Source organism: Lonchura striata, chromosome 3 (genome assembly GCF_050655825.1).
Source record: "Lonchura striata isolate lonStrDom1 chromosome 3, ASM5065582v1, whole genome shotgun sequence".
In the NCBI taxonomy this organism is placed as follows: domain Eukaryota; kingdom Metazoa; phylum Chordata; class Aves; order Passeriformes; family Estrildidae; genus Lonchura; species Lonchura striata.
In genome coordinates, this window is record NC_140705.1 from 97,835,635 (window position 1) to 97,860,723 (window position 25,089).

The 25,089-nt window shown below is 40.3% G+C and overlaps 1 long non-coding RNA gene across 1 annotated transcript in view; it reads right to left on the reverse strand.

The window, feature by feature from the left end:
• The window catches only part of LOC146768028 (uncharacterized), a 32,574-nt gene extending 7,500 nt beyond the window's left edge, over positions 1 to 25,074 (reverse strand). The window contains exon 1 of the long non-coding RNA XR_014953983.1: positions 4,489 to 25,074. This is a non-coding gene — a long non-coding RNA (uncharacterized LOC146768028). The remainder of the gene's footprint in view (positions 1 to 4,488) is intronic.
• Positions 25,075 to 25,089: the final 15 nt, after the last annotated feature.

Here is a 25,089-nt window from a genome sequence, read left to right on the forward strand (position 1 = left end):
CTAGTCATCTATGCTCCCCAAATGGAAGGATCTATGTTGTTTCCTAAAGCTTTCACATGTCACTCAGAGCTCTGAAGCAGCTGTTCACTGGAAAATGAATGAAACACAGGTCTCAGAGATTACTAGAGAAATGGAAGAGCTAAATGGGATCTTAACTAGTCATTACCTGGGAAGAGAACTATGACTCACATCAACTTCAGAAAGTTAAACAGCCTTTTAGAAACTGTCATGACTCACAAGCACTGCACACACACGCACTCATACACACAGTCTTCTTCTCTGTTCAAGGCATTTAGTTCTTCTACAGAGAAATTCAGCTCTCATCTCCTTGAACTTACAACAGCCTTATATCAATGTAATTACCTTGACATCAGCCAGCTCTCTGATTCAGAGAAGTAGATGCTATATGTGTGTTTCTTGCTGACTTGCTACATAAATTGTTGACCTATAAACTTTTCTGAACAACACATAACAGAAATTGACTTTCTTTTTTTCCTTCCCAAAGAGATTTTTTAAGAGTTTGCTTTGGATTGCAAGTAAAGCAACTCTCAAAACCTAATGAACTCCAGCTAGGTTTTCTTTGAGGACATAGTGTTCTAAAAGAAAAAAAATATTTTTCAGCAATTATTCCATTGAGTGGTTATTTTGGCTTCTGAAGCATTCATTTTAGTGACAATAATTCTGTGCCCATGGAAGCAATTAACATAACCAAAGCTATTGAGTTAAGCCAAGCTAGCCAAGTGGGGGGACTCAGGCTTGAAATGGGAGCAAATATGACATTTTAGCTGTAAAGGTGTTTCCAATCCATCAGTTACTGCTGTAATTTACAAGCATGCTGCCTTCTGAGAGGTACTTTGAACTTTCAGGGAACTGAAAATCAGAAAGCACTTTTGCTAATTTGAACTGCAAAAGGGTTTTCCACTGTGATGCTCTCAGTATGACCCATGTGCACTCAGTGGAGATCATCCTGTAGGAAAAGGTAACACACTAGACAACCTTCTGAATTTCTACACATATTTGTTCTGGCCTGGATGGAGAAGCTAATTTGTGATAATTAGGGTGTAGATTTCCAAGCACTGCAGCTTAGCTGCCCTAGTTCCCACTAAGGCCACTTTGTCTTGCTGGGAGAAAGCAATCTGGCTTTGAAAGTACTATAAGCTATTTTTCCTTTAACACTGAGTGTCCCCAGCAAGAATAGTGTGAATTAGTGAAAGGGAAATTCACACCCAATGTGAGTTTCTATTAACTTCCTTCTATTAAAATGCCCATAAATAGAGCAGGTGGCTGGAGCAGACTGACAGGGTAATAGATGCCCAGAAAGGAAAAAAAAATATATATCACAAAAGTAGCATAAGTCACTAGGAAAATGAATTAAGGTGAGCTATGCCCACAAGTGGTGTTACTGAACTCATTTCACCTTGAAGAGGAGGAAGTAGTGCATCCCAAAGAAGGAAGGCAGAATTACTGCAAATGACCTTAAGTAGCTGAGCAAACAGTTTGGTGTGCCTGCTAACTAACTACCCACCCCAGAGCCAAGAGAGCTGAGCATGGCAAGGTGTGCCCTCGCTGCTGCCAGCCGACACAGCGGCTGGGAGAAGCTCTTCTCTGATGCTTGCTCACCAGACTGACTGAAATGAGCAAATTCAATTCTTATCAGAAAAGTGTCCGCCTTGCAAAACTCAGAAGCATCAGATTCCCCAGCTAATCATCTTGGTGCAAGAGAAGAGGAACAAAAAACTTAATTATCCTTGTACCTGCACACTAAAATCCAGAGATTACACTAGGGACTGTCTATGCCTTTGCCCATTCCAGAATTATCCTATGTGGGTTATTTCATCCTGCAGGGCTGCCAGGCCTGAATTGAATCCAAACACATTAGACTGTTTGCAGTTCTTTGATTTTATTTATCAGTATTCTTTGTTGTCAGGTGTAGAACTTTATTTTAAATCAATAAGAATATGCTCTTAACTACAAAGACACATGGAAACTGCATGAAATCTTCCATTGTTCCCCACTATATGGCCAGGGTCTTCTTTAAAAAGATAACTTTGAATTTAGAAATCCCAGTTGTAGGAACACTAATTTAACAGTGCTGCAAGGCAAAGATACATTCAGCTTGTTTGAATTCTTAGGCAAGGTATGAAACCAAACTGGGGGGAGTCTCCAGATAAACCAAGAGCAATTCCCTCTTTCGTTAACTTATTTAGTGTCTTCTGCCTCTGAACACCATACATGAATTCCAAACCCTGCAAATCTGAGGTATCTGAATTTACTGTCATATTATGTTGTGAAAGTGGATTGCCATACAACTTCATATCTGAATATTTCTCAAATTCACAAGTGCAGCAGATATTCTCCCTTCTCTCCATACAACTTCTTCAACGAAATTCTGCTTCAATATGCGAGTTTTATGGCATCTCGATACACTGTGGAAATGTGCTTCTCCACAAAAAGTAACATATTACTATCTTTGACAGTAATAAAAATGTTTCTTACATACTATAGAACATTTTGAGGCAGTCTGAGATATGCTTGAAACGTCCCTCCAGGAAAGCGAGTTCTGTAAGGAGACTGGCACACATTTCCAGTCTGGTTTATATTGCAGAAGTTGCTGTAATCTCAGACTGACTACATATCTGAGAAATCCTGAAAGACAGATTAGGTTCCAGAAGACTAGTAAAGACAAGAAACTTAAGAAAAAGGAATAGCCTTGGAACAGTCAACATTTTGGCATATTTAATTGTTTATTCCATTCTTTTTCTCTTGATTTAAATTAAGCAAGTATCCAGAAGAGAGCAATAAAAAAATAGCAAGGACCAATGATTAATCAAAGGAAAATTGTATGAAACTAAATTAAAATTCTTTCTATAACAAAGTAATAGGTTTTGGGAAGAAGAATGAGCAATTAAAGCCATATAGGCCAGCTCTACAATCTGTTTCACAGTGCTGTCTGATTGTTCCCACTCTTACTATTGTATATTTAATTATTCCTCCCTAAATGAAGTAGCTCTCATTTTAATTTGTTGAGTTTTGCATACTTTTGACACTGATTTCTTGAACTCTCATGATGATTCTCAATTTACATCCTACCCTTTCAAGGGCAGTTAAGGGATCCTCTGCAGCTGATGGCAGGATGCTATTTTAATAATCCCTCTACCTTGTTATCCAAAATATTAGTGGAAGTTTTGAATAGTGCTAGACCTGAGGTACGATCCTGCAAATCCCATGTGCAGCATCCTTTCATTTTGATGATAAATCATGGTTAGCAAAACCAGCTGCATTTTCCCCAGTACTCAGAAAAATAGATGCATGTTTTATCACAAATGGAACAAACTGAATTATATCAATCCAGAATGAAAACAGAAAACATATTTGAAATAATTCAGGAGATAATAGAGCTATTTGCCTTGGACATAAAGCAGAAAGAACTGAGCTCATTCCACGAAAAGAAAACTCTGCAGACACACATGAAAACATAAATGTAAAGTGGTAGTAAGTATGGAAATACAATTCTCTATCCACCACACACAGGGTAAAATATAATGGTCTGAAACTACAAAAAGTGATTTAAATCAGGAGGTAGAAAAACTACAAAGAAATGAAAGTGAGAATACATCACTAAGGTTGCATATTTCCAACATGACATTCATGGTAATGTAAAAATGCCAACCAAACCATGCGTCCATAGCCCACATTCAAAACTGCCATGCACATGGACCCAGGGATATCTTCTGCTTCATCAGGTTGTTCAAAGGCCCATCTAGCCTGACCTTGGACACTTCCAGGGATGCTCATTATTTTAACCTGCTATTGTGAGAAGCCAAAAGTTCAGGGGTGTAGATTTTCTCTAAAGAAATCAATGATAATGTAGAGTCTACCTACACAAGATATTTATGCAATCCCCATTATGGCAGTATTAGTACTCTTCCCAGTATTTAATTTTAATATTCTCTTCACAATAATGCTGTAAGGTCAGCAAATCTGTGAAACACACAATCAAAAATACAAGATTTGGGAACCCAAAGAGAAAATGCTCAGTAAAACAACCATGAAGAGTAATCCAGTAGTATCTCCTTAGAGGAAATCACACTTCTAGCTCCTGCTCTTAACATTTTTGATCTGTCCAAATCACTGAATTCCAACAAATTGGGCAGACTGTACATGCACAGATGAGTTCAGCACAGAGCAGGACAGGGCTGTTAGACACTTACCAAGCTTCTAATATGCACATTATTTGCTCTTACCTGAGTCTTGGTCATATGATAAGGCGTTTTTTTCCTGCTGACTGAAACAATAGCAATTGCCTGTAAGAACATGCTGTTCTGGAAAGCTTAGCAGGTCTGTTGTTTGCCTGTTTTATCCAAGGAGTGATTACATTTAAAGTAGATAAATAAGCCTGGAAATGCTACTTATTTAGGCATGCACCTACCCAGCTGAACTTATAATTCAAATAACCAAATTATTTTATGAATATGACACTAAAATTACCAGAAGCTACAGGATGAGAAGTCATATCTCGGACCTAGGTTCTCTTCTTAGTTGCATGACTTGTTCTCTCTCTTTATGGTCTGATTTTTCAAAGAAGGATTTTAAATTTAGAAGACTAGAAATCCAAGACTGGGCATGCAGGGCAGAAAAAAAAAAATCATGTGATGACCATCTCAGGAAGGGTTGAGTGTGTTACATAAGTACACTACTAGTAGCTCACAATTAATAGATTTCTCAAAGTATCTGTCAAACTGCAATGCTATTTTTCCTTGTATGTTATCAAATGAGGATCCAACCCTGAAGCACTTCCAAAATACCAACAATACTTATATGTTATATATATTGGATTTACTTCTTCGAGTGTACCCACAGCTGAGTGTGAACCATTCCGTTTAGGAAGGCTTTTGAATCAGATCCATGCTCACAGATTATGTTTAAATCAATACTCAAAGAAGCATTAGAGAATATATTTTGTGTTTCAGTTTTATTTTGCAGAGGATTTTTTCTTAAAAACCTGGAAGACAGTTGAGTTCCAGTTTCTCCAAAAGTACAAAGGCAGCTACATTGCTTATTCTAGGCTTGAAAATATTTTGCATGGCCATTGAGAACTCCTTTAGATAGTCCAACACTGATTTCAGCACAAAGTCTTTCCACATTGCAAATATCAGGATACTTTGGAGCTTAAAAGCAAAGCCTTCAGTTAATCCAATTCTGCAAATACAAACTGCTTCCTGAATTAAGTATTAGCGAGTGTCTTCCTGGGCATGAACTCTGGAGCCCACAGCACTAAGTAGGGAAGGAAATGGGATGACAACTGGCAGGAGAAAATCTGCTACTGGCCCAAACGTATACTTTTGTGGAAATTCAACCCCGACTTCCAGCACTGCAACTCTTGAGAAGCAAGGAGATATCTTAGAAAATATCAGTGACATAATGAACTTACAGGTGTTAAACTGAAAGTATGCATAATAACTGTTAAACTGAAAGTATGCCATAAATTTTATGAGCATGGACCTAGATGTTGCAATTTTAACAGAATTATGCAGATTTGGTGCCCCCTGCTGTCTTTTACTACCAGAGTGACCCATGAAAAATATGAGTAAGTGATTAAATACACTAAACTGCACAAAACACCCCCAAATGGCAAATTATGGATGCTGTTCAAAAAGGCACATTTAATCTAGAGTGTAAGTTCATAGACTGCTTTGGTGAAGCACTCAGGAGTTGAGGAGAGCTCTATGTTGGGAATGACCACAAAGAGGAAGAGCATTGAGTGCACCATGGCCAATAGGAGCCACGCAGGGAGCTGAGCTTCAGCATTGGCACACCTCCATTGCTTCAAACCAGGACCACAGAAAAGACTCAGTTTCTTGTGGGGATAAAACCACATGAAATCCCTGTGGTCTCTCTTTTCTTGCTCAACACTAGCTCTGCTATATTCCTGCCTCTCACCCCCAACGAAGAGAGTTTAAACAGACTCTAAATACTTCCCCATGATGGGAGCATCTCAAAATCTCAAAAAAATTGAGTACCAGTAGTGTACCCAGGTACACACTGGGTGCATCTACACAAGTTTGTGTTATCAACTGAAGTAGAAGACACACTCCAGGAGCACACCCATTACAGCAAGCTCCTACAGGGACAAGCCCAGAGCTAATCTGAAGTACAACCCCTCCAACACACTCAGCACAGCTGCTGCTGTGGCAGCACAACCTGCTTCTCTCTCCAGAGCAATCCTTCTTGGGCCACACTGCACGCTAAAGGAACTTCAAATGAGACTCACCTGCTGAATCCCACTGCCTCAGAGGTGGTGGTCTCACCTCTCCATCCCCCTAGATCCTTGTTGCCAGTCCACCCATTTCATAAGCCCCGGCAACCTTCTGGCTTCTTGCTTAACTTTCTGACTTAAAAAAGTAATCTCTCCCTCTTTCCTACCCCCCAGGGCTGGTTTTCAGATGGATCAGTTTATTGTATGGTCATGTGGGTGCTTGGTCTGATGTAAGAGGGGGAGGAATGTCCCTTTGGCAGCAGTACAGTCCCAGATTGGCTTAAGCTAATTGTGAAACTTCTGTCCTAAATCAAATAAGGCCATGAGATGCCAATGGGTGCAATTGCTTGTCCAAACTAACAGAGCACATTTCCAGCACAGCTGGGTTGAATCCTGCTATAATCAATGGCCAAGATATTATATCACTAACTTCTTAAAATTTCTATGTTGGTCTCTTGCCCATTCTTCGCACTCCTACAGGAATACTACACAATGTAAGTGATGATGAAGCAAAGCACAGTGCTCCATTTGAACTTCTGCAAAGCAGCAGACAGGATTTTTCCTTTTAAAAGGGCCTTCATTCAGTAGTCACAAGTAATCAATCAGTCAGTTACTTCCTCCCTTGGCTATCCATGCTTGAAGATGGAAAAAAGAACCCAAACAACAACAACAACAACAACAACAACAACAACAACAACAACAACAAAAACAAACAAACAAAACCACACCAAAACCTAAACAAAAAACTCCACAGAAAAGGGACATTCCAGTCTTGCCACAACAGAAATGCTCAGTGACTTGAGACTGGTGCCTGTGTTCCTGAAATCATGGGTGCTAAAACATCATTATGCTGTACTTCAAGCAGATGTGCAGCAGAGGATGCTTCATCATTTCATATTCTCCTCAGGTTGGAAGGCTTTTAGGACTGATATTGTATTTGTGAGTCACTGACTGCTCTGGAAAGGCTTATTGGTGAATAAGATGAAATTTCTGTCATTTATAGTGTCTGAGAAGGTTTTTCAACTTCAAGAGAAAAGAATTTATTCCGTTTCTCTGACACTTATTTATACACACAAGTTTTAAATGGCCTTTTTCAACTCTTGAACTCCTGTGACTTAGTGAGATGGTATGATCTGTATTACATCTGCTGTAGCACTATTTAAACAAATATCCTTAATAAAATCTTGCTCACTCTCACCATCTAGAAATCCTGTTTTGTTCTTCATACATTTTATTTTCATACCTCACAATTCAAAACACCAGAAGGCAGGAGTTTGGTCTAGTAATTATTAAATTAGTTGCACCCGGATAGAAAATCAACTTGCTTACTACATTCTTTATACTTGTCAGTTTATTCAGTGAACTGGCTGCAGGGACTATCTAAAAATTCACTTCTATCTCCTCTAAATGTTGTTTAAGTCAGTGGTCTGCCCTCTGTTCACCTTTTTTCAGTGTGAAACACAGCCACACAGAGCCATGTCAGGGGTTGTGCAAGAAGAAGATTATGAGGGTGGATCCACTTGTTCTGATCTCCCGACAGAGCACTGTGGCTCACCCTGCTACCACCAGGCTGTGGGGCTGCTCCTGCAGCTCTGGCTCTTTTTCCATTCCTAAGCTCTTTTCTTTGTCCCCTTTTCTTGTTTTTCTCCCTGGAATTATAAATGGATGTGCATGTCTAGCAGCCACCACTCGCAAAGAGTCAGACCTTGATCTTCTTGAGAGTGAGGAGCCAAATTTTAACTGTTGAAATGAACTTGAGTGCTGGAAGAGCTGCGTTGACATAGAGAGGAGGTGTGCAGAGGGATGAGTGTGGAGGTTTAAGTCAGACCTTATTATCACAAGACCTCAGGGCACTGGCTAATCAGCAGGGGTGTAGCTTTATTGGGAAAAGTGTCTTTTATGATATTCATGTCTGTATCTGAAACATTCCATTTCAGTGAGACACCAGAGACACTTCATGAACCACTGGAGTGCTGCATCACAGCAATTAATAATAATTACTGGGAAACTCTCTTCCATGCCAAGACTGGGAAGGGATAAAGCACATCACTACTTGTATCTTTCAAGTATGCTCTTCCCAACGCAGAAACTAAGGTAAATATCAACATACATGGCAGACTTCTTTCTTCTATCAGCATACTCTTTTTCTGTAATCCAAGTTTTGGGACACATTTCCTCCACCTACTACATATCTTTTACCTAAAAATGCAGTTTTGTGCACTGTGAGTTGTAGTTTTCTCCTCATAGGATAAGAAACTACTTTTGGGACAAAGAATCCAGAACAGGGAAGCAAAAAACTCCAAACTCAATTCACAGTGTAAACAGAAGACTTTGCATTGACTCCACTTTTTGGACATCCTGTCTAGAATAAGATGGCAAATTGCCCTAGGCTTTATTTATGCTGGCTAGCAAAATATGATATAAACAAAGCAGAAGACAAACTGGTTTCTAACATGATTTGCCAAGTCTTTGAGGAATAAAACCAAACTTTTTAACACTAAATTCAACACAATCAACCAGCCAAACTAGTGGAAGGATTGAAATGAGCTATGTATAATTCAACAAACCAAACCAAGAGTAGCATCAATGACCCAGAGCTAGAATTCAAAAATTCAAGTAATTTGAGTATAAAATAAACAGCAGAGGGACACCAAGTAAAACCAAATTTCTGCATATCCATATTTCAGGGTTAGGTTAAAGAGCAAAGTATCTCTTCATCACCTCCTTCTGGAGGATTGAGCCGAGTGTATACATGTGTTAGTATATCAGTAAACAACAGCATATATTCTTCTGTTAGAAGAGCATTTTATCACATCTCTTCTTATCAGAAGCTGGAAGACAAAAGCACTCTTCATCCTGCAGTTAACAACGGGTGACAGTCTGTTAGCAACAGAGTAAACACTGCACTTTATCAAGCATTACTTCATTTTCACTCTTCTGTTTCCATCTTTTTGTGTCCTTGTAAAGACTGGGCAGCAGGTGTGAAACAAGGACTACTAAACCTTTCAGAATTCCAAGTAATAACATCCAAACCCTGTTTTCTCATGATAAACAAGTTTAGTTCCAACATGGGTAGTGGTTTTAAGGTATTTTTATTCTGAATTCAGCATTTAAGATTCTTATGACAATTTGATATTTCATATGATCCTATTAAATATGAAACACTGATGATCATAAAAAAAAAAAGTGTGAAATAGATAATATTGATGTTCTTGCAAAGTGATGCTGTAGCACAGCCATTCAGCTTGTGTTTTTGTGTGTGTCTTGATTCTCTTCTCACCATGATATGGCTGGACTTGCCAGTATGTCTCATTTCTCTCCTCTTGGCTGCAGTTTCCCTGCATGAAAACTGGGTAGGGTAGAGATTAATAAAGGGTGGGAATACAGATGTCACCCCAGCTCTGGATGAAGACAAGGCACACACTCAGGGAGCTGAAGCACAGTTCTGAGGCATACAGTACAACCACAGCTAATGCAGCCAAGACAGGGCCTTAGGCAGCAACTGACTTTGCAGCTCTGTCTAATCTCCAGGCTTATAAGGGGATGCCTTCTGACATTGCCCCTTTTGTTGTGTAATTCTTCTTACCTGCAAGAAAAAGCTTCAGCAGTTCCCTGAGACATTCCCAAACAATAGATACAGTAATCTATTCATAATGGGCACCTGCTGCTTGGTCCACTGCACTGATATTCTGAATTTTAACGGCATTCCTTTATTTTAAACATGCCACCCAGAGTAAATATTTAATGGTCAGTGATCCCTAAACAATAGGGTTTAATTTCTCATTTAGCAGGTATATGGGAGTAAATCTGTATTCAGTGCCCTGTAATAAAACACAGCTCATAAAGTAATATTATGCTCTGAAATACAAATATGAGGCATTATACACAGCATGTAACTTAATCATTCTTGACTCTGGCATAAACAGTTGGAGGTGAATGCCACCTAGATTAATACTAATTACACCTTGCACCTTTATGAGCAGACTGAAGCACTTATCAACCATGCACACAAGCAATTTGTTCTATGCCACACAATGAGTCAGTGGCAAACAAAGGAGAGGAAACAAGGTTCCTTTATCTCCCACACTTCTTCTGAGCCAGCTTCTCGCCAACAAGAATTAAAAGCCATTTCATACTTCATAGCTACTTTTTGTCAGTGTTTCACCAAAGTTATAAACTCAGCCTCACCATGTATTAAAAAGCTTTGTACAAGTAAACACATAAATACATTTATGTGGTGTGTGTGTGTGTGTGTATGTTTTAAATATGGCAAAACATAAACCTAATGGATTAAAGCCTCACAACTCCTAAAGTAGCTTAAATTTAGTATCTGAACACCAAAGAAAAGAGTACTACTCTAAAAGCACAGATTTACTGTATAAACCTCAGTATTTTGTGCAGCATTTAGGTTCACTCCAATCCTACTGTACTACATTTTATACTTCTTTAAATAACCACTGGGTGTCACAGTTATCAACAGAAAATGCTTGGGGGACTTTTCCAGGTTCATTTCAATTGGGATTCATATCATCAGAGGTAATACCAATTCCTACACCTGTAATGTTAATACCCACTCCCATTCCAAGATGAGAAAATGCCTTCCTCAATTAAAAAAAAAAAAAATCAGAGTTCACAATACAAACTGTGTTCTTTTAGAAAGTGTAGCAAAATGGGGATTTCTCTTCCAAATTTAGCCTACAGGTAAGATTTTGTCATACTGCACATTTGTGAAGTCCACTACTGGAGTGGAATGAGGCAATGCTAGACTTCATGAACTTGAGGAAAAATTTCCATAGGCTTTCTCTTTCAAGAATTAAGTGACATGAGAAATAATTATTTCCTCTCCACTTCATAAGAATCTCATTTGCTCTAAATATTTTGGCATTATAAATAGCATTATAGCCTTATGCTTCCAGTCCCACCTCTCAGAATCACACAACTAGCAAAAGAATGTGAATTTTCTTAACTTAAAAGTAAGTTTATGGTCTTCATCACAGAAAAGAAAATGTGACCCCAGTGACTATTTGGGTTTGCAAAAAACAGCTTTAAATCATGCAAACTGCTCTGTGTCTTCATTCAGCTGTCAGCCCCAAAGGAACAAAGCACTGTTCACCCCACAAAATCCCCATGAGATGAGGATTTCACCCACCCACCTGTGTGCCTCACACCTGGAGAACTGGAGAGCTGCCCCGTAAACCCAAAGCATAGGCAGCACCGAGTAAACCAAGCACCATGTGAACTTGCAGTTTTAGAGACTGTATCACCATATAGGTGACCCAAATGATCCATGAGGAAAGGCTGGCATGGCTGGGACACTTGGGAGGAGACAGAGTGGACAGCCAAAGGATTGGTGCTCCTAAGTGTCTAGGAATGTCTGCCTAGAATATTTGGGAAGCCTCTGTCGTACCCAAGCTAAGGGATACTGGTCTGGAGCAGATGCTGAGAGCAGTCAGGGATTCATGTTTGGGATAATTCTGAACAACAATTTTGGGGATCTTTACCAGGACCTGCAAGATGTGAAGAAAGACGGGGGAAGGTATTTCATGGATATCTCCTGTATCTTGGAGTATGACTTTGAAGGGATGAATTAATGAGTGTGGGTCAGTTACCAGCTGACACATTTCTCATTCCCTACTTTTTGTTACCCATCTCTGAGTTCAAAAATGGAGACAACTAAAAATGGAAGCAGAGAACTAACCTAATCCCTCAAAATCAGGCTCCACATTAGCACCTACAGTTCTTGGCCACAGTTCAGGTGACGGGTGAGAGATGCAGGCTGAGACACGGGCAGGTAAGACAGAAATGCCAAACAGGCACTGTCATGAGAGATGTGCAACACATGGCAGGCACCAGCCTCTCTCTCTTGTGCACATGTTTAGGGCCTCAGATTGCCTTAAGCAAATCACCCTGCCCTGCCCAGCATTTTCTAACTCCTCCATTTCAGCCACTTGCTGCCTGAGCAACTAAAATGACTGTCTCAGCCAGAAATGTGATTTTTTTCCTTTTTTTTTCCCTTCAATCTATATTCATCCAAGTCCAGCTGCACAGAAAAAGGCACATGCAGGAGAATGCAAGCATTATCTAATACATAAAAGATGGATGCAGAGAGGAAGAGAATTAAGCTGTTCTTCATGCCCAGCATGGCACGATAAGAAGTAATGGGTGTGAACTCCAGGTGGGAGTTTTAGACTAGACATTAGAAATGGCTTCTTTTACCAGTAGGCATAATAAGGACTTGAATAGATTGCTTGAGGAGGCTGCAAAAGACTTCAAAAACAGGTTAGACAAACATTTATCAGGAATCATATTGGTATGATTCATGTTTGCAGACTGGAGCGAGGAATGGATTGTTTAAAGTTCTGTTTTCCTCTGATTTTTCGATCCAAAGATGCCAAATGACCTATTTTTTTTCCTACGGATTGGTCTTAAACAAATCTCACAATCTTAAAAACCTGCCAGCAAAATAAAAAGGACTTCTTTAAAAATAAACATTATTCCAATTCCTTCTCTTAGTCAAAAAGCCCTCCCACTCTGCAACACATTCAACCACAAAGCTGAATACAGTCAGTAAAATACTGAAAGCATTAGCAGCACTGCTAACACTGTGGCAACAGCACAGCAAGCGATCTGAAATCCCCATTTTTTTTGACCAACTTCTTGCCACTTGTATCTTTCTGTCCTTCTTGGCACCCCAAAACAATACATAATTTTCTAAATTACTTGAGCTTTTCTGCACACTTTCATTAACGTAGCAGGTGCAGTTATTTAGACCATTAATGTCCTAGCAGTAGTGGAAGTTGGGAGTGACCCCACTGCAAATAAATAGTTCAGACACAAGAGGTGAATGGTGCTTTAAAATACAGCTGGAAATCTTTCACTGTACCCAAACAGGACTTGGTCCAAGGTCCTTGTCCAAAAGCTGCCCTCTTAACACAAGTCACTTGAGTTGGAGGAGAAAAGCATTACACATTCTGGTTTGTGGGGAAAAGAGGCTCTTTTCTTCCAGCTGAAGTTAAAAGCTGCCAGCAAACATCAGCGACCTATTTGGAAATTTTGGACTGACTCCTCATGTGATTTGACCATGGACTTTTTCTCCACTTTCTATTGTATTATTTCTATGAAGTCAGTCACCAAAAGCTTCTCTGAGTCAAATTCACTCTTTCTGCTCTTTCTCTTCACACTACTGTGCTATTTGTCTTTCCTTTCCCATTCTCATCACTTCTCAGCAATAAGTTCCCTTCAAATAGTCTGAAAGACTGATGCCAATATTAAGAATAAACCTACAGGGGGAGGGAAATCCCCTCTACTCAACCTGTTCTGTCCATGTTACCTATCCATTTTGTCTCCTCTTTCAAAACTGTAAGCTTGCAGGGGCATGGACAGACTTAAATTCAAACTAAATAGCTACAAAAGTAGGACTCACTTTGCCTGAGCCTGTTGGGATCACTGGTACAGGGACGTTAAAGACATTGCATTTATGTGCTGTAAATAATGCAATGGAATGTAATGTCAGATTGTGGCTACTATGCATGCCTCAGGAAACAGAGGAAATAATCGAGGAATTCTTGAAATATTACAAAAAATAATGAAAAAAAGGAGATGCAAAAAAAGGACAGTGTGATAAATCATATTGAGAATGTGCTGGTCACATGTCAAACCCCACTGACAATTACTGAATACAGAACTGGCCAGAGAGGGGTCCCACAGCATGTATTTGGTAATTGCATCACCTGTGCTACATATTCTGAATAACTCTGGTTGAACTACCTGACTTATTACTCGTGTAACCCTATAGTTAAATGCAGGATATGGCTGCACAGCTCAGCACAGCACTCCTACCAACTCCAAAACAAGATGCTGCAGAGGTGTGTCACCGGGGCGCTCCACCCCGGATAATGAGCACAGCAGTCAGCTGGGAAGGAGAGCTGAGGTGGGAGACCTGCATCTTCCAGAGCCCCAGCCCACAGCCCAGTGTCCCTCTGGGAATGGGTATGAGGAACAGGACAATTGTTAGATCCATCTCAATTCAAAGACTATAAGATACATCCTTCTGATGTCTATATAGCACATATGGATGTAAAGATAAGATCTGCTTCTCTTTTAACTGAGAGATCTCTCTAAGACTCCAGTCCTTCTTGTTCATAACCACCCAAACTGCTCCTCTTCTGCAGAGCTAAAATGATGGCAGTGTGATCAGAAGTCACAGCAAATTGAGTGCTACATTGTTGTGGATTAACTACATAATTAAACACATTCTATTTTGTTTCAGTGGACCTTATGTGACCCCACACAGGTAAGAATCACAAAAAATGTGCACTGAAGCCAATAGATCTTACACACGGGTGTAAGCCAGTCTTAAAACAATGTAAATCTCATTTAGGTAAACAAACAACAGGCCCAATATATTATCTACCTGAATTCATTAATCTATATCAAATATTACTTGGGCTAATCACCACGAGTCATACACAGTGAACCTCATTTTGATATTCCTTGTTCTTCTTCACATAAAACTTTGGCAGTGTAAAGAGGGGAGGATTAGGCCAAACAATTCCATGAGCTCATCAGCTTCACACCACAAACACAAATCAGACACGCGTAAGAATAAAGAGCCAGTTTGGCAAGATACTATGATGCCAAGTCAGGTCAGTCAGGTTATAATAATTTTTAATTAACACTCTTCCAAGTTTCAGTGTTATTTATTTGCATGCCAGTGTCACTCAGAACAATCCTCTCTCCTCCCTATGAAAACCTTGGAGAAAACTGAAAGAAAAATTTTCAGCCTGATCTGGACAAAGAGAAATCCAATGTAATGACAAATAAAAATGATAGGTGAACTTGAAAACCCTTGATGAAAACATCTTTAGAAATGAGAAGATTGATCTCAGTCTGATATCCACTGATAAAGAAACAAAGAGCATAAATCAGCACAGGTTGAACACCACAGAAGACATGATTTCTACTATTCTATTTTTGATTATGTTTATCCAAGCAGCAAAAATTCCCTATCTCAGAGGTTTTATATTGCCTTGCCCCTGAAAATGCTCCCTTTTGAAACATCACCAGTGTTATTCCCTAAGGAATACAAAGGTCCAATGTAAAATTCAGCAGGCTGAGCATTCTAGATGGTTTCATTAAAAAAAATTACTATTTTAATTATCTTTTGAAAATGCTTGATAGTGCAATAACTATGCAGTATTATTCATCAAGGCTTGTTTCAAAAGCCAAGTCATGGATGCAATTGTTAACAATCCAAATCTGCCTCAATTTGCTGTCTTGTAGTCAAAAACATCCAGACTGAATATCCACAGGGTTTGTTCCATACGTTAAATAATTTTAATTTTAAATTAATGTTTATAGGCATTTGTGTTATAAAGGTAAAATGATAAAAGCCATTAAAGGTGTTGAAAGGCATAACTAAAATTGCTATTCCTATGACAAACTTTAGGGCATATGTGAAGTAGCATAGTCTTATTATTCACATAATATTTGCAATGTATTTCATCATCATTTTGTTGACAATAGTGACAAAACACAAAGATTTAATATGCTACAAAAATAAGATGTAAAGTAATGTATTAGTTCTTTGCAGAAGACAGATCAAGGATGTTTTAGTATCAAATAACTCGTAAGATTTCAGGGAAGTCATAATATGTTTATACAAGATATTTTAGGATATCTGCATGGTAAAACTTTTTTAACAATGAAGTAGATGATCCTAAGTCTTTTCTCAGTGTTGAAATATTGCTATCAAAATATTGTTGAAAACGGCATGCAAGTATGTGTTATGGGATAATTGACCTTATAAAATAGAAAAAATTAATATGAAAAATGAACAGGCTTAGTGAACAAAAGTGCCTATTTTATAGTTTTGTTGAAAAGGCTTTACTTTCAAGATGGATTACTTGTATTTCTTTATTTTTACAAAGAATGAGAGATGGTGGGAAGAGAAACTGCTGGCAGTTCTATATACACAAAATGCTTACTGCACTTTATCAGGAAAGGTTTTTAAACTTTCACGTTGCTTTTTGTTCCTCTGATAATATTTCCATAATAATTTTAATAGTGTGCATATTTTTAGAGTAACAAAACTAATTAAGCATCAGTGACTACCATTTACCACCTAACAAACTGTACACAGGCTCCACTTAGGCCCAAGAGCCACAAGACACACACCCTGAAGAATCAAGAGGATGGAAAGCTCTGGGAACAGTTTCAAGATAAGATGTGGTAGGCCTAGACTCTCAGAGATCCCCAAAGATCATCCTGGATCCTTCCTGCTAACGTCCTTGGAGACCTTCTGCTTCTTCATGTGACCCGTCAATACTGGCCTGAGCATCCCTGTCTGGCTGGTTTCTTCCCACAGCTGGGTCTTAGGAGCCATTATGACTTTGAGGACAGATGATGAGAGATCACCAAGGGATGTGATGGCACAGTTTCACAATGCACAAGCCACAGGCTGGCCTCCCACTAACATGGGAGTAAGTGCTCCACTGCCACAGCTGTTAGTGGCACATTGGCATCTCTCAGCCAATGTGACACTGTTTGAATTTCCAAATTTACAATCACAGTGGTAGAATGTAGGCCAGAATTCACCTCTTTTAACTCTACTCACCTACGAGTCAGTGATATGCTCTAAGGTCGCTGGGCTAGGCTCCCGCAGTGTCACTGCAAGACACCAGAAAGCGACACATACCATCCTCTGATAAGGATCTGGGATGAATCACCTTTGTGGCTGCCTCCACCTCTCCAGAGAAAGCCTATGAAAATAGCTATGCCAACTGCTTAACTTAGAGATGTACAAAGTCAGGCTAGATTAATGCCATGAACTATGTTTTTTTTAAAAAAAAAAGTTCTATCAAGGTTTTCCTGTTTTCCTGCTAACACTGTTGTTACAACAACAGCAAAGCAGATTTATCAAGCTACCTACTTTGCATTTGTGTCAATGCTCCTGGCAAAATGAAATTAGTTCTGTTCAGCTGTGTCTTTGGCACTACACATCCTTGGCAGGGGACTCCTAACAACACATGGGTATTCTTTTAGCTTCAGGGAGAGGAGTCTTTGTCTTTTAGGAGAGAAGGCTTGAGCTCATTTCAGGATGCATTTGTGAGGTTTTGAAAGGCCATGGTGTGCAATATAATTAGTTACTCTGAGGTGACAGATTTATTATAATCCATAAAACCAGATTCCAACTGTGAAAACGCAGTAAACAGTACTGCCCACAGAAGTATGTCTATGCATGCACTGAAATATTTAAAACACCCAGTCTTTGATGCTAATTTTACAAAACTCCCCTTTCCTCCTTCCGGCTGGAACTACTTCCCACCATACCTCCCAGCACTGCCAGTATCCAGCAGGACACTCCTCTCTCAGATGTGGCACTGTGAAAAGTGCTATTAAATCGGAGTTACTGACAAAGAAGGTGTTGGTATTTATAGAAAATGAGGAACTACCTCAGAAATTCTACAGATGTAATTGTGTCTATTGTATCAACATGTCCTGCTGGATAAAAATAGGAATGACAATATCTAGGGTGTCCTGCCCATTAGTCCAACTGGTGATGAGTAATGCAGCCAAATGCACATCAGTAAATCCTACCCAGTAAATCCTACCTACCACACCATGCTTCAGAAACCCTCTTGGCACTCTTCTTTAAGAGAGAAGCCACAAAAGCATAAAGGTCTAATCTGCATGTATTCAAAATCATGATGAGGCAAAGATTCAAATAAAGTATATTAGTTGCTCCAAATATGTCTCAGTAAAAAACTATCTCTGCCTACATTTCAAAGATTGTACCCTCTTCAAAAAAAAACAACAAAAAACCCAAGTGTTATAGAATATTTGGTGACTGTTACACTTTCAATTGGAGAAATCAGACTGGTTTAGTACAAAAGACCCAAATACATTAGTCAAAGACAAAAAAAAATGAACTCTCTAGTACTAAGAGCCTTTGGAAAAGCATCTTAAGAAACTCTTCTGGAAATCAAAATGTAACATTTAAAAGTTATTAGATCACATGGATTTAGCATATTACTGCCTGGTGTTAGCCTCAGATAGAACTTGTGTCTTGTATGAGGGTCGTCCTGAAAGCCTGAGGGATCAGTTTTCAGTACCATGCAATGCTCTTGTCCACTCCTGCATCTCAGGCCAGTCTAGTTCTGGAACAACACCCTCTTTCAAGCATGCAGAAGTATTTTTGTGCTGGACTAGTGCTGGTGCCTTGGGTTCTTTATCAGAATAGGTATTTGAAATTTCCTGACGTCTTAAGTCTGAGATTAAGTGCCAGAGCTGATGTACCAAAAAACATTAGATTAAGTGGGGAAAACTTTTTACTACATAAATGTATGGAGCCACACAAAGGAATCTTTTCTTTAATTTTGTGGCTCTTTATTTCTGATGGAAGGAAGGAGAAGCTTGTACAGGAAGTTGTATTTTAAGTAAAGGTACAGTTACAAGAAAAATTAATGATTTCTCCTCAAATAAGAGGCATTTAAATAGTGCAATGACATTCTTGTGACACTAGCCTTTAATCTCTTGCCCAAAGTAAGGAGGGTCTGGTTCACTTGCTTTTTTAAACACAGACTTGGAACACCATATATTTCTGATTAAGAAGGGGAAAAAATTAGCAAGTAATCCCAGAGCTCCAAGGAGCTATTCACAAGCCTAATGTTAAGATGTAATCTTCTAGTGATTACGTAATAGTTTCCCCTCTGCCGATTCCAGAGTGGATATGAGATACTAGAGTCTACATGCCTGGTCTTGAATGTTTAGTTCCAGGTGTGAGAGCTCATTGCAGTTGCCTAGAGAAAGGCCAAGTGTACGTGTCATTCTGGGAGAGACAGGTCCTATTTCCAAGGATAAGCAATAGAAGATGGTGAGCTACCCCACTCAGGGTTAGGTTCTTGGAGCTATGTGGGAGTTGGTAGACACAATTAACAAGCCTGAAATAACAATTGCCTTGAGAGCCAGCACAAAATAAAAGGCCGGGAGCAGCCCTCCTGTAGGAAAAGTAAAATAACTGCAACAATAGCAGGACAAATCTAATCTCACATAAAAACACCAATAACCCATCTGAGACCTGGACATGAAATCGACACGCTGATATTAAGGAACACAGACCACAAGAAAAAACAAGCTCGGAATCCTCCATGGAATAAAATCAGCGATTCGCTTTTCTGTGGAGTATCTGCCAGCTCCTGCTGCACAGAGTGGTCAGAAGGAGATTTCATAAGTGTTAGAGTGAACATTTACACCTATCAAGATGTGGAGAAAAAAAGAGAAAAATCCAAGCATGCTGTTTTTCTGTCCAGTGCAATCCATTGAAGCACTGACATGGTGGCCTACTGTCTTTCCAAATCCTGGCCACATGTGACTTCTAAATATATCTGAAAATGCCTGATACATCACAGGATACATAGACAGATTTTGCAAGGTGATATCTAGGATAGTCCCAGACAGATAAATCCTGCATGCAAAGCAAGTCTGACATGTCAGATTCACAGCAAATGCAATATTGTCTTGCTCATAGAAGTTGCACAGTAAGTACCAATCTGGCAGCACACCCCTTGCACATGCACATTTTATCTGTCCTTACAGGGAAGTCTGAGCTCTCCCCATACATCCTGCACATCCAGAAGGACACCTATGGCAACAGAAATGCAGAGGAAACCATGCCATGTATGCTTTTCCTATGAGAAATTGCACTGACTGTGTAATGATATGACACACCCTGTATTCAACAGGGCATTCTGTACCACATGGGATCCCTGGCACTTTCTGACATTTATTTTTGTGACCACACCATGCTGTGCTTACCCAGGAGAGTGCAGAGGTCAACATCAGAGTATGCACATGAATTTGGTGGACAGAAGACACTGTGTGATTACCTAATATTTAATTAGGTTGCAACAATAGCACTGCTGCCCTTATCCTCACTATGCAAGCTCAGCTACAAAGCAACATGATGGCTGTACTGAAGCTTTGGGATGTAATATCAGCAATCTCTGAGACATGACCATTATCAAGTACCAATACTGTTCCCCCCCTAACACAAGGATAGCCTTGTAGAAAGTGTATTTATAATCACAGCAAAATTAAAGTTGGGCAAGATATTTTGAATGTCACTGGTTCAACCTCCTGCTCCCTCTACAGCTGTCTTCAAAGATAAACTAGTCAAAGACTTGCTCAAAGTCTTTTCCTGTCTAGTTTTTTTTCCAAGGATGAAAATCCACAGCCACTCAGGGAAACGTTCTGCTACTTGACCACTCTCTCTTTCAACTTTTGTTTTTTCACACACAATTGGAATATCTCTGGGTGCAGCTTCTCACTTTTGTCTCTCATCCTGTTGGTGACCATCTCAGAGAGAAGGCTTGTGCAATCTTCCCTGTAATTCTCTCTGGGAAGGTGCACATTGTAATTAGATCTTGCTGTGGCCAAACCCACTTCCTCACACAGCATGAGCTTCAGCCCCTACCACCTCAGCAGGCTCTGCTGAACTGGCTGCTCCCAGGCTGGACAGTGTGTATCCAGTGTGGCCTCGCCAGTGCAGCAGCACGCAAAGCTAGTACCTGCTGGGTATATGGATAGTGCAGCCCTGCAGCTGTTGAAATCCCATGAGGAACTTCTTTTGTCCACCAGTTTGGCCAGGCCCTTTTCTTCTGGGCTACTTCCAAGCCAGCCAGTTCTCAGCCTGTAGCATCCTATAGTCTGTCCCACATTCAGGACTTTGCCCTTGTTTCTGCTGACCAACACGAGGTTCTTACTGGCTCACTCCTGCAGCTTGGCAAGCCTGCTCTGACTGGTGGCCTCCTGTGTATCAGGTGATCTCTCCAGCTTGGCAAGGGGACCAGCTGGAAACTTGCTGAGGGGGCACTCTGTACCACCCCCTGCATGGTGACCTTGCCAAACAAGACTTGCTCCACTATTGATCCCTGACCTCTCCTAACGGGGCATCAGTCAAGACTTCAAACCAATGACACACAACCTTCAAGCCTGGGGGTATTGCCAGTTTTTCACACACAAAGTCTGCCCACCTCACCCATGTCTCCCCAGTTACAAGGTTATTGAGGAAGTCCACCATAAAGACAAACTTAAATTACATCCTCTGCTTTCCCTGTGCCCACTAAGCCTAAAGTCAGTGGCACTGGGTCAAACACAACTGAACTTAATTGCATTAGCCTTTCTTCAGTCATCTGCAGTCTTTAAATGCCATGGACTTTCCAATGTTACAAGGTGTGAGAACAAAATAAAACTGGCCAGCTCCCTCAACACTCAAATGAGTGTCATGTTGTCCAGTGGACTTGTGTGGATATTCTCAGTTCAGTCAGAGAGAAAAAGAGAAAGATTTTCCCCAGGCTTAGCCTGACAGAAATTTGGCCCAGTTTGACAATGGACTTTCTGTGGGGAGTTTCCCTCCTCTCCCAAATACTGCTACCAGCCACAACAGCTTGGGAGATGGGAAAGGGTTTTTTCCCAGCAAAGTCTAAAATGAAAAAGGTCTCTTCTTTTTCCTTTACCTTTATGGCTAGTTTAATCACCCAGATCTGCAGCGGCCCATATACACTCTTGTCTTCCTTTTGCTGCCAATCACATGTAAAAGCTCTTTATGTTATCCTTCATGTCCTTCAGTTGCAACTCCAGTCAGATTTTGGCTTTCCATACTCCACTCCTTTAAAATACTAAAATACTGACTATCCTCCTGTGCATGAAGTGATGCAATCTCCCACCAGTGTAATTTGTTCACTATCTGGTGAATGATTTCTAAAAATGCTGTTTAAGGAAGGTGCTTATCTTTCATCCTCATCTCTTTTTTTGAAAGTGGCAAGCATATCCACGTACCTGTTCAAGCATTTATTTAGCTGGTACTGTGGAAAATGTGATTGTTCTAAATTACTCTTTCTTCCTTTGTTCATTGTTGTTAGTTGATTTGTTTCCAGTAACCTCAAATTTGATGCAGAAGAAAAGGGAAAGTATACACACCTGATAGGGAATCAAACAATTAATTACCTTCAGCATTCAGCTTTGACTGCTAATCCATCTCTCAAGGATTTTCTCTAATATTTTGTAGTATTACAGCTCTGCTGAAGCAGCCTCACATGGTTACTATCAAATAACCCAGGCCCTTAATGAGAGTTCCTTCCTATTATTCAGATCTGGACTATGTGCTCCATCCTCCTCTAAAACAAAATGGTGAGGAAAAAAAAGTAAAAAACCCAACCAACCAAAAAAAAAAAAAAAACCAAAAAAAAACCCAACAAAAACCACCCAAATTAGCCAAAGTTTATTAGTTCTAGCCAGCTTGTAAACAATAAATTCAAGGGCTGTTTTATTCTTTTTTTACTTTCCAGACCTAGAAAATGGAAGTGTTCCTTGCTTTTCAAGTATCTGTATTTAGTCTAGAATGTCCCAGGACAGGTTTCTTACACTTAGGAGTAACACTAGTTCAAAATATTCTACATTGGTAATTTCATTGGTTGTTTTTGATAGGGAGTGATTGGTCCCTTTGGTTTTCTAAGCTATCGCAATAAACAAGAAGCATTTCTGCAACATTTTTTCTATTAAAGATGTGGATCTATACAATAGGAAGCTTTCTGAATTACAATATAGTCAGAATTGTACATATTCTTCACAGTTATATAATGTAACTCTGCTTCAGTAACATGGCCGGTACTACAATTGTACTTAAGGTTGCCAAAATTCCTCTTTAAAATTCCTCTTCTGGGTGTTTATAAGTTTGTCATTTTTTACAGCTGAATTGTTGCATTAATTCTCTACTTTTGGGAAAGTTTGAAAATGCCTAAATATGATGAACTCATACTTCTCTTATTGTAATAGAGTCATCTATCACAAGTGAGACATGTTTTGTATTTACCCGTTGATCCTCTAATTGCTCAAAAAGCTGCACACTTATTTGGATTATTAAATTTGCCCACTCTCATCTGGCTGCAGAATAGAATCAGATCCAAATCAGGGCTTAGTTGATGAAAAATTGACAAAGCATGGTGCCATTACCCCTGTCACAATTCTCTTTTTCCTGTGACTGTGCCAGCCCCAGACCTGTCTTCTAAGATCCCCTCCTGGTGACTAGAGAAAGTCTAGGAGAAGTATAAACCACCTCTACGACTAAGGAAGGCATAGGTGACAAAGAATAACAGGAGCAGACAGTGGGAAGGGATTTTTACCATCCCCTTCCCCTGGACACTGAGGCACAGAATAGGAAAGAATGATAAGCAACTTTACCTTTCTTAAAACCTAGTCTTAATCTTTACAGTTCACTTTTAGGCGCCTTCAGAGGGTCTATGCTGCTCTCTGTAACTGCTCCTGTCATCTTTACCCAAGTCTTTGAATTACGGATCCAGTGATGGCATCTGGGGAAGACCAAGAAAGAACTCAAGAATGCTGAAAACATAGAACAATGGAAATGAGAGTATATACAGCAGTGAAGTGGCTAAAACACAAGATTTGTGTTCTCCAGCAATGGCTGGTGAGCTAAAAACACAAAATCAACATTCCCTTCTCTGGAAGACCGATGTTAAATTTAACCTTACAGCTTTATCAGGGATAAAGCTCTTTCCAGCTTCAGATGTTATCAGCCAAATATCTTCTGCAGCCTCTAAATAAGGCCAAGGTATCTACTTCAGCTGGTCAGGCCCCCATGAGGTCTCATTTCCTTCTCTGGTTTCAATCCTTTCATGCATTTTGTCCCTCCAAGGAGTTCTCCAGTGGTCTTGGGCTTGTGGTTTTCCCCAGCTGGACTTTTTCAAAGTTTCGCTCAAGACAAAGCATTGTTGTTCAAACTTGCTAGTTTAACCTAAGGCAGTACTCCTGAAACCTCAGCTTCTGAAGGGGAAGGTATTTAGATATTAACATCAGCTTTTAATAAGGAAAAAAGAGTCCTTTTACTTCCCTTTGGGTTTTGGAGAAAAGTTTGAGCATACCAAAGATAAAAATTCTAGGCTCTAAACCAAATAATATAAAATGTATTATTTCAAGATGCTATTTTTAAAGACTAAGATTTCACTCATCTCATAACTTTTGACCAGAGGCTTGGCTCAGGATTTGAGTTTGCCTTCCACCTCACAGGAAAGTCAGCAGACAGAGACCACAGGGCAGAGATTAGGACCCTTAAAATTCCCACTCTCTTCTGACAGCCTGTCATGACAAATGTGCCCCAACCCTCAACATTCCTGTAAGATCTACAGCAAAACTGCCATTTCCCCCCTTTTTCCGTGCCAACGTATGCAGTGACTACAAGAAACAAGACCGCCAGCAGGCCTGAAACCTTCCAGGAACCAACCTGTGCAACACCAGGATGCGACTTCATTATTTTCCTTTCTTAAAAACGCCCAAATGCAGAATCAGGGGATCAGGGTTGGAAGGGACCTTCAAGACCATCGTGTTCCAAAGAACCCTGCCATGGGCTGGGACACCTTCCACTAGACGGGCTCGCTCAAAGCCCAATCCAGCCTGGCTTTGACCACCACCAGGGCTGGGGCATCCAAACCTCCCTGGGCAACCTGTCCCAGTGTCCCATCACTCCCACGTGAAAGAACTTCTTCCACGCACCCAACCTAACCTTCGCCTCTTTCTGTTTGCACCGATTTCTCCCTGTCCAGACTGCATCAGGAAACCACCTGAGGGTGGAAATTACCGGGTCACCGCCACGGTGCCACAGGGACAGCCGGTCCCACCGGGACACGCCGGGGCAGCGGGCGCCCGGCGCACCTCGTGGCGAGCCCCCCGCCCCTCTGCCAGGCGCGGGCACACACCGGGCACACACCGGGACCCCCGGGAGCCCCCCGGGCACGGCGCCCCCGGCCCCCGCCGGCACCGCG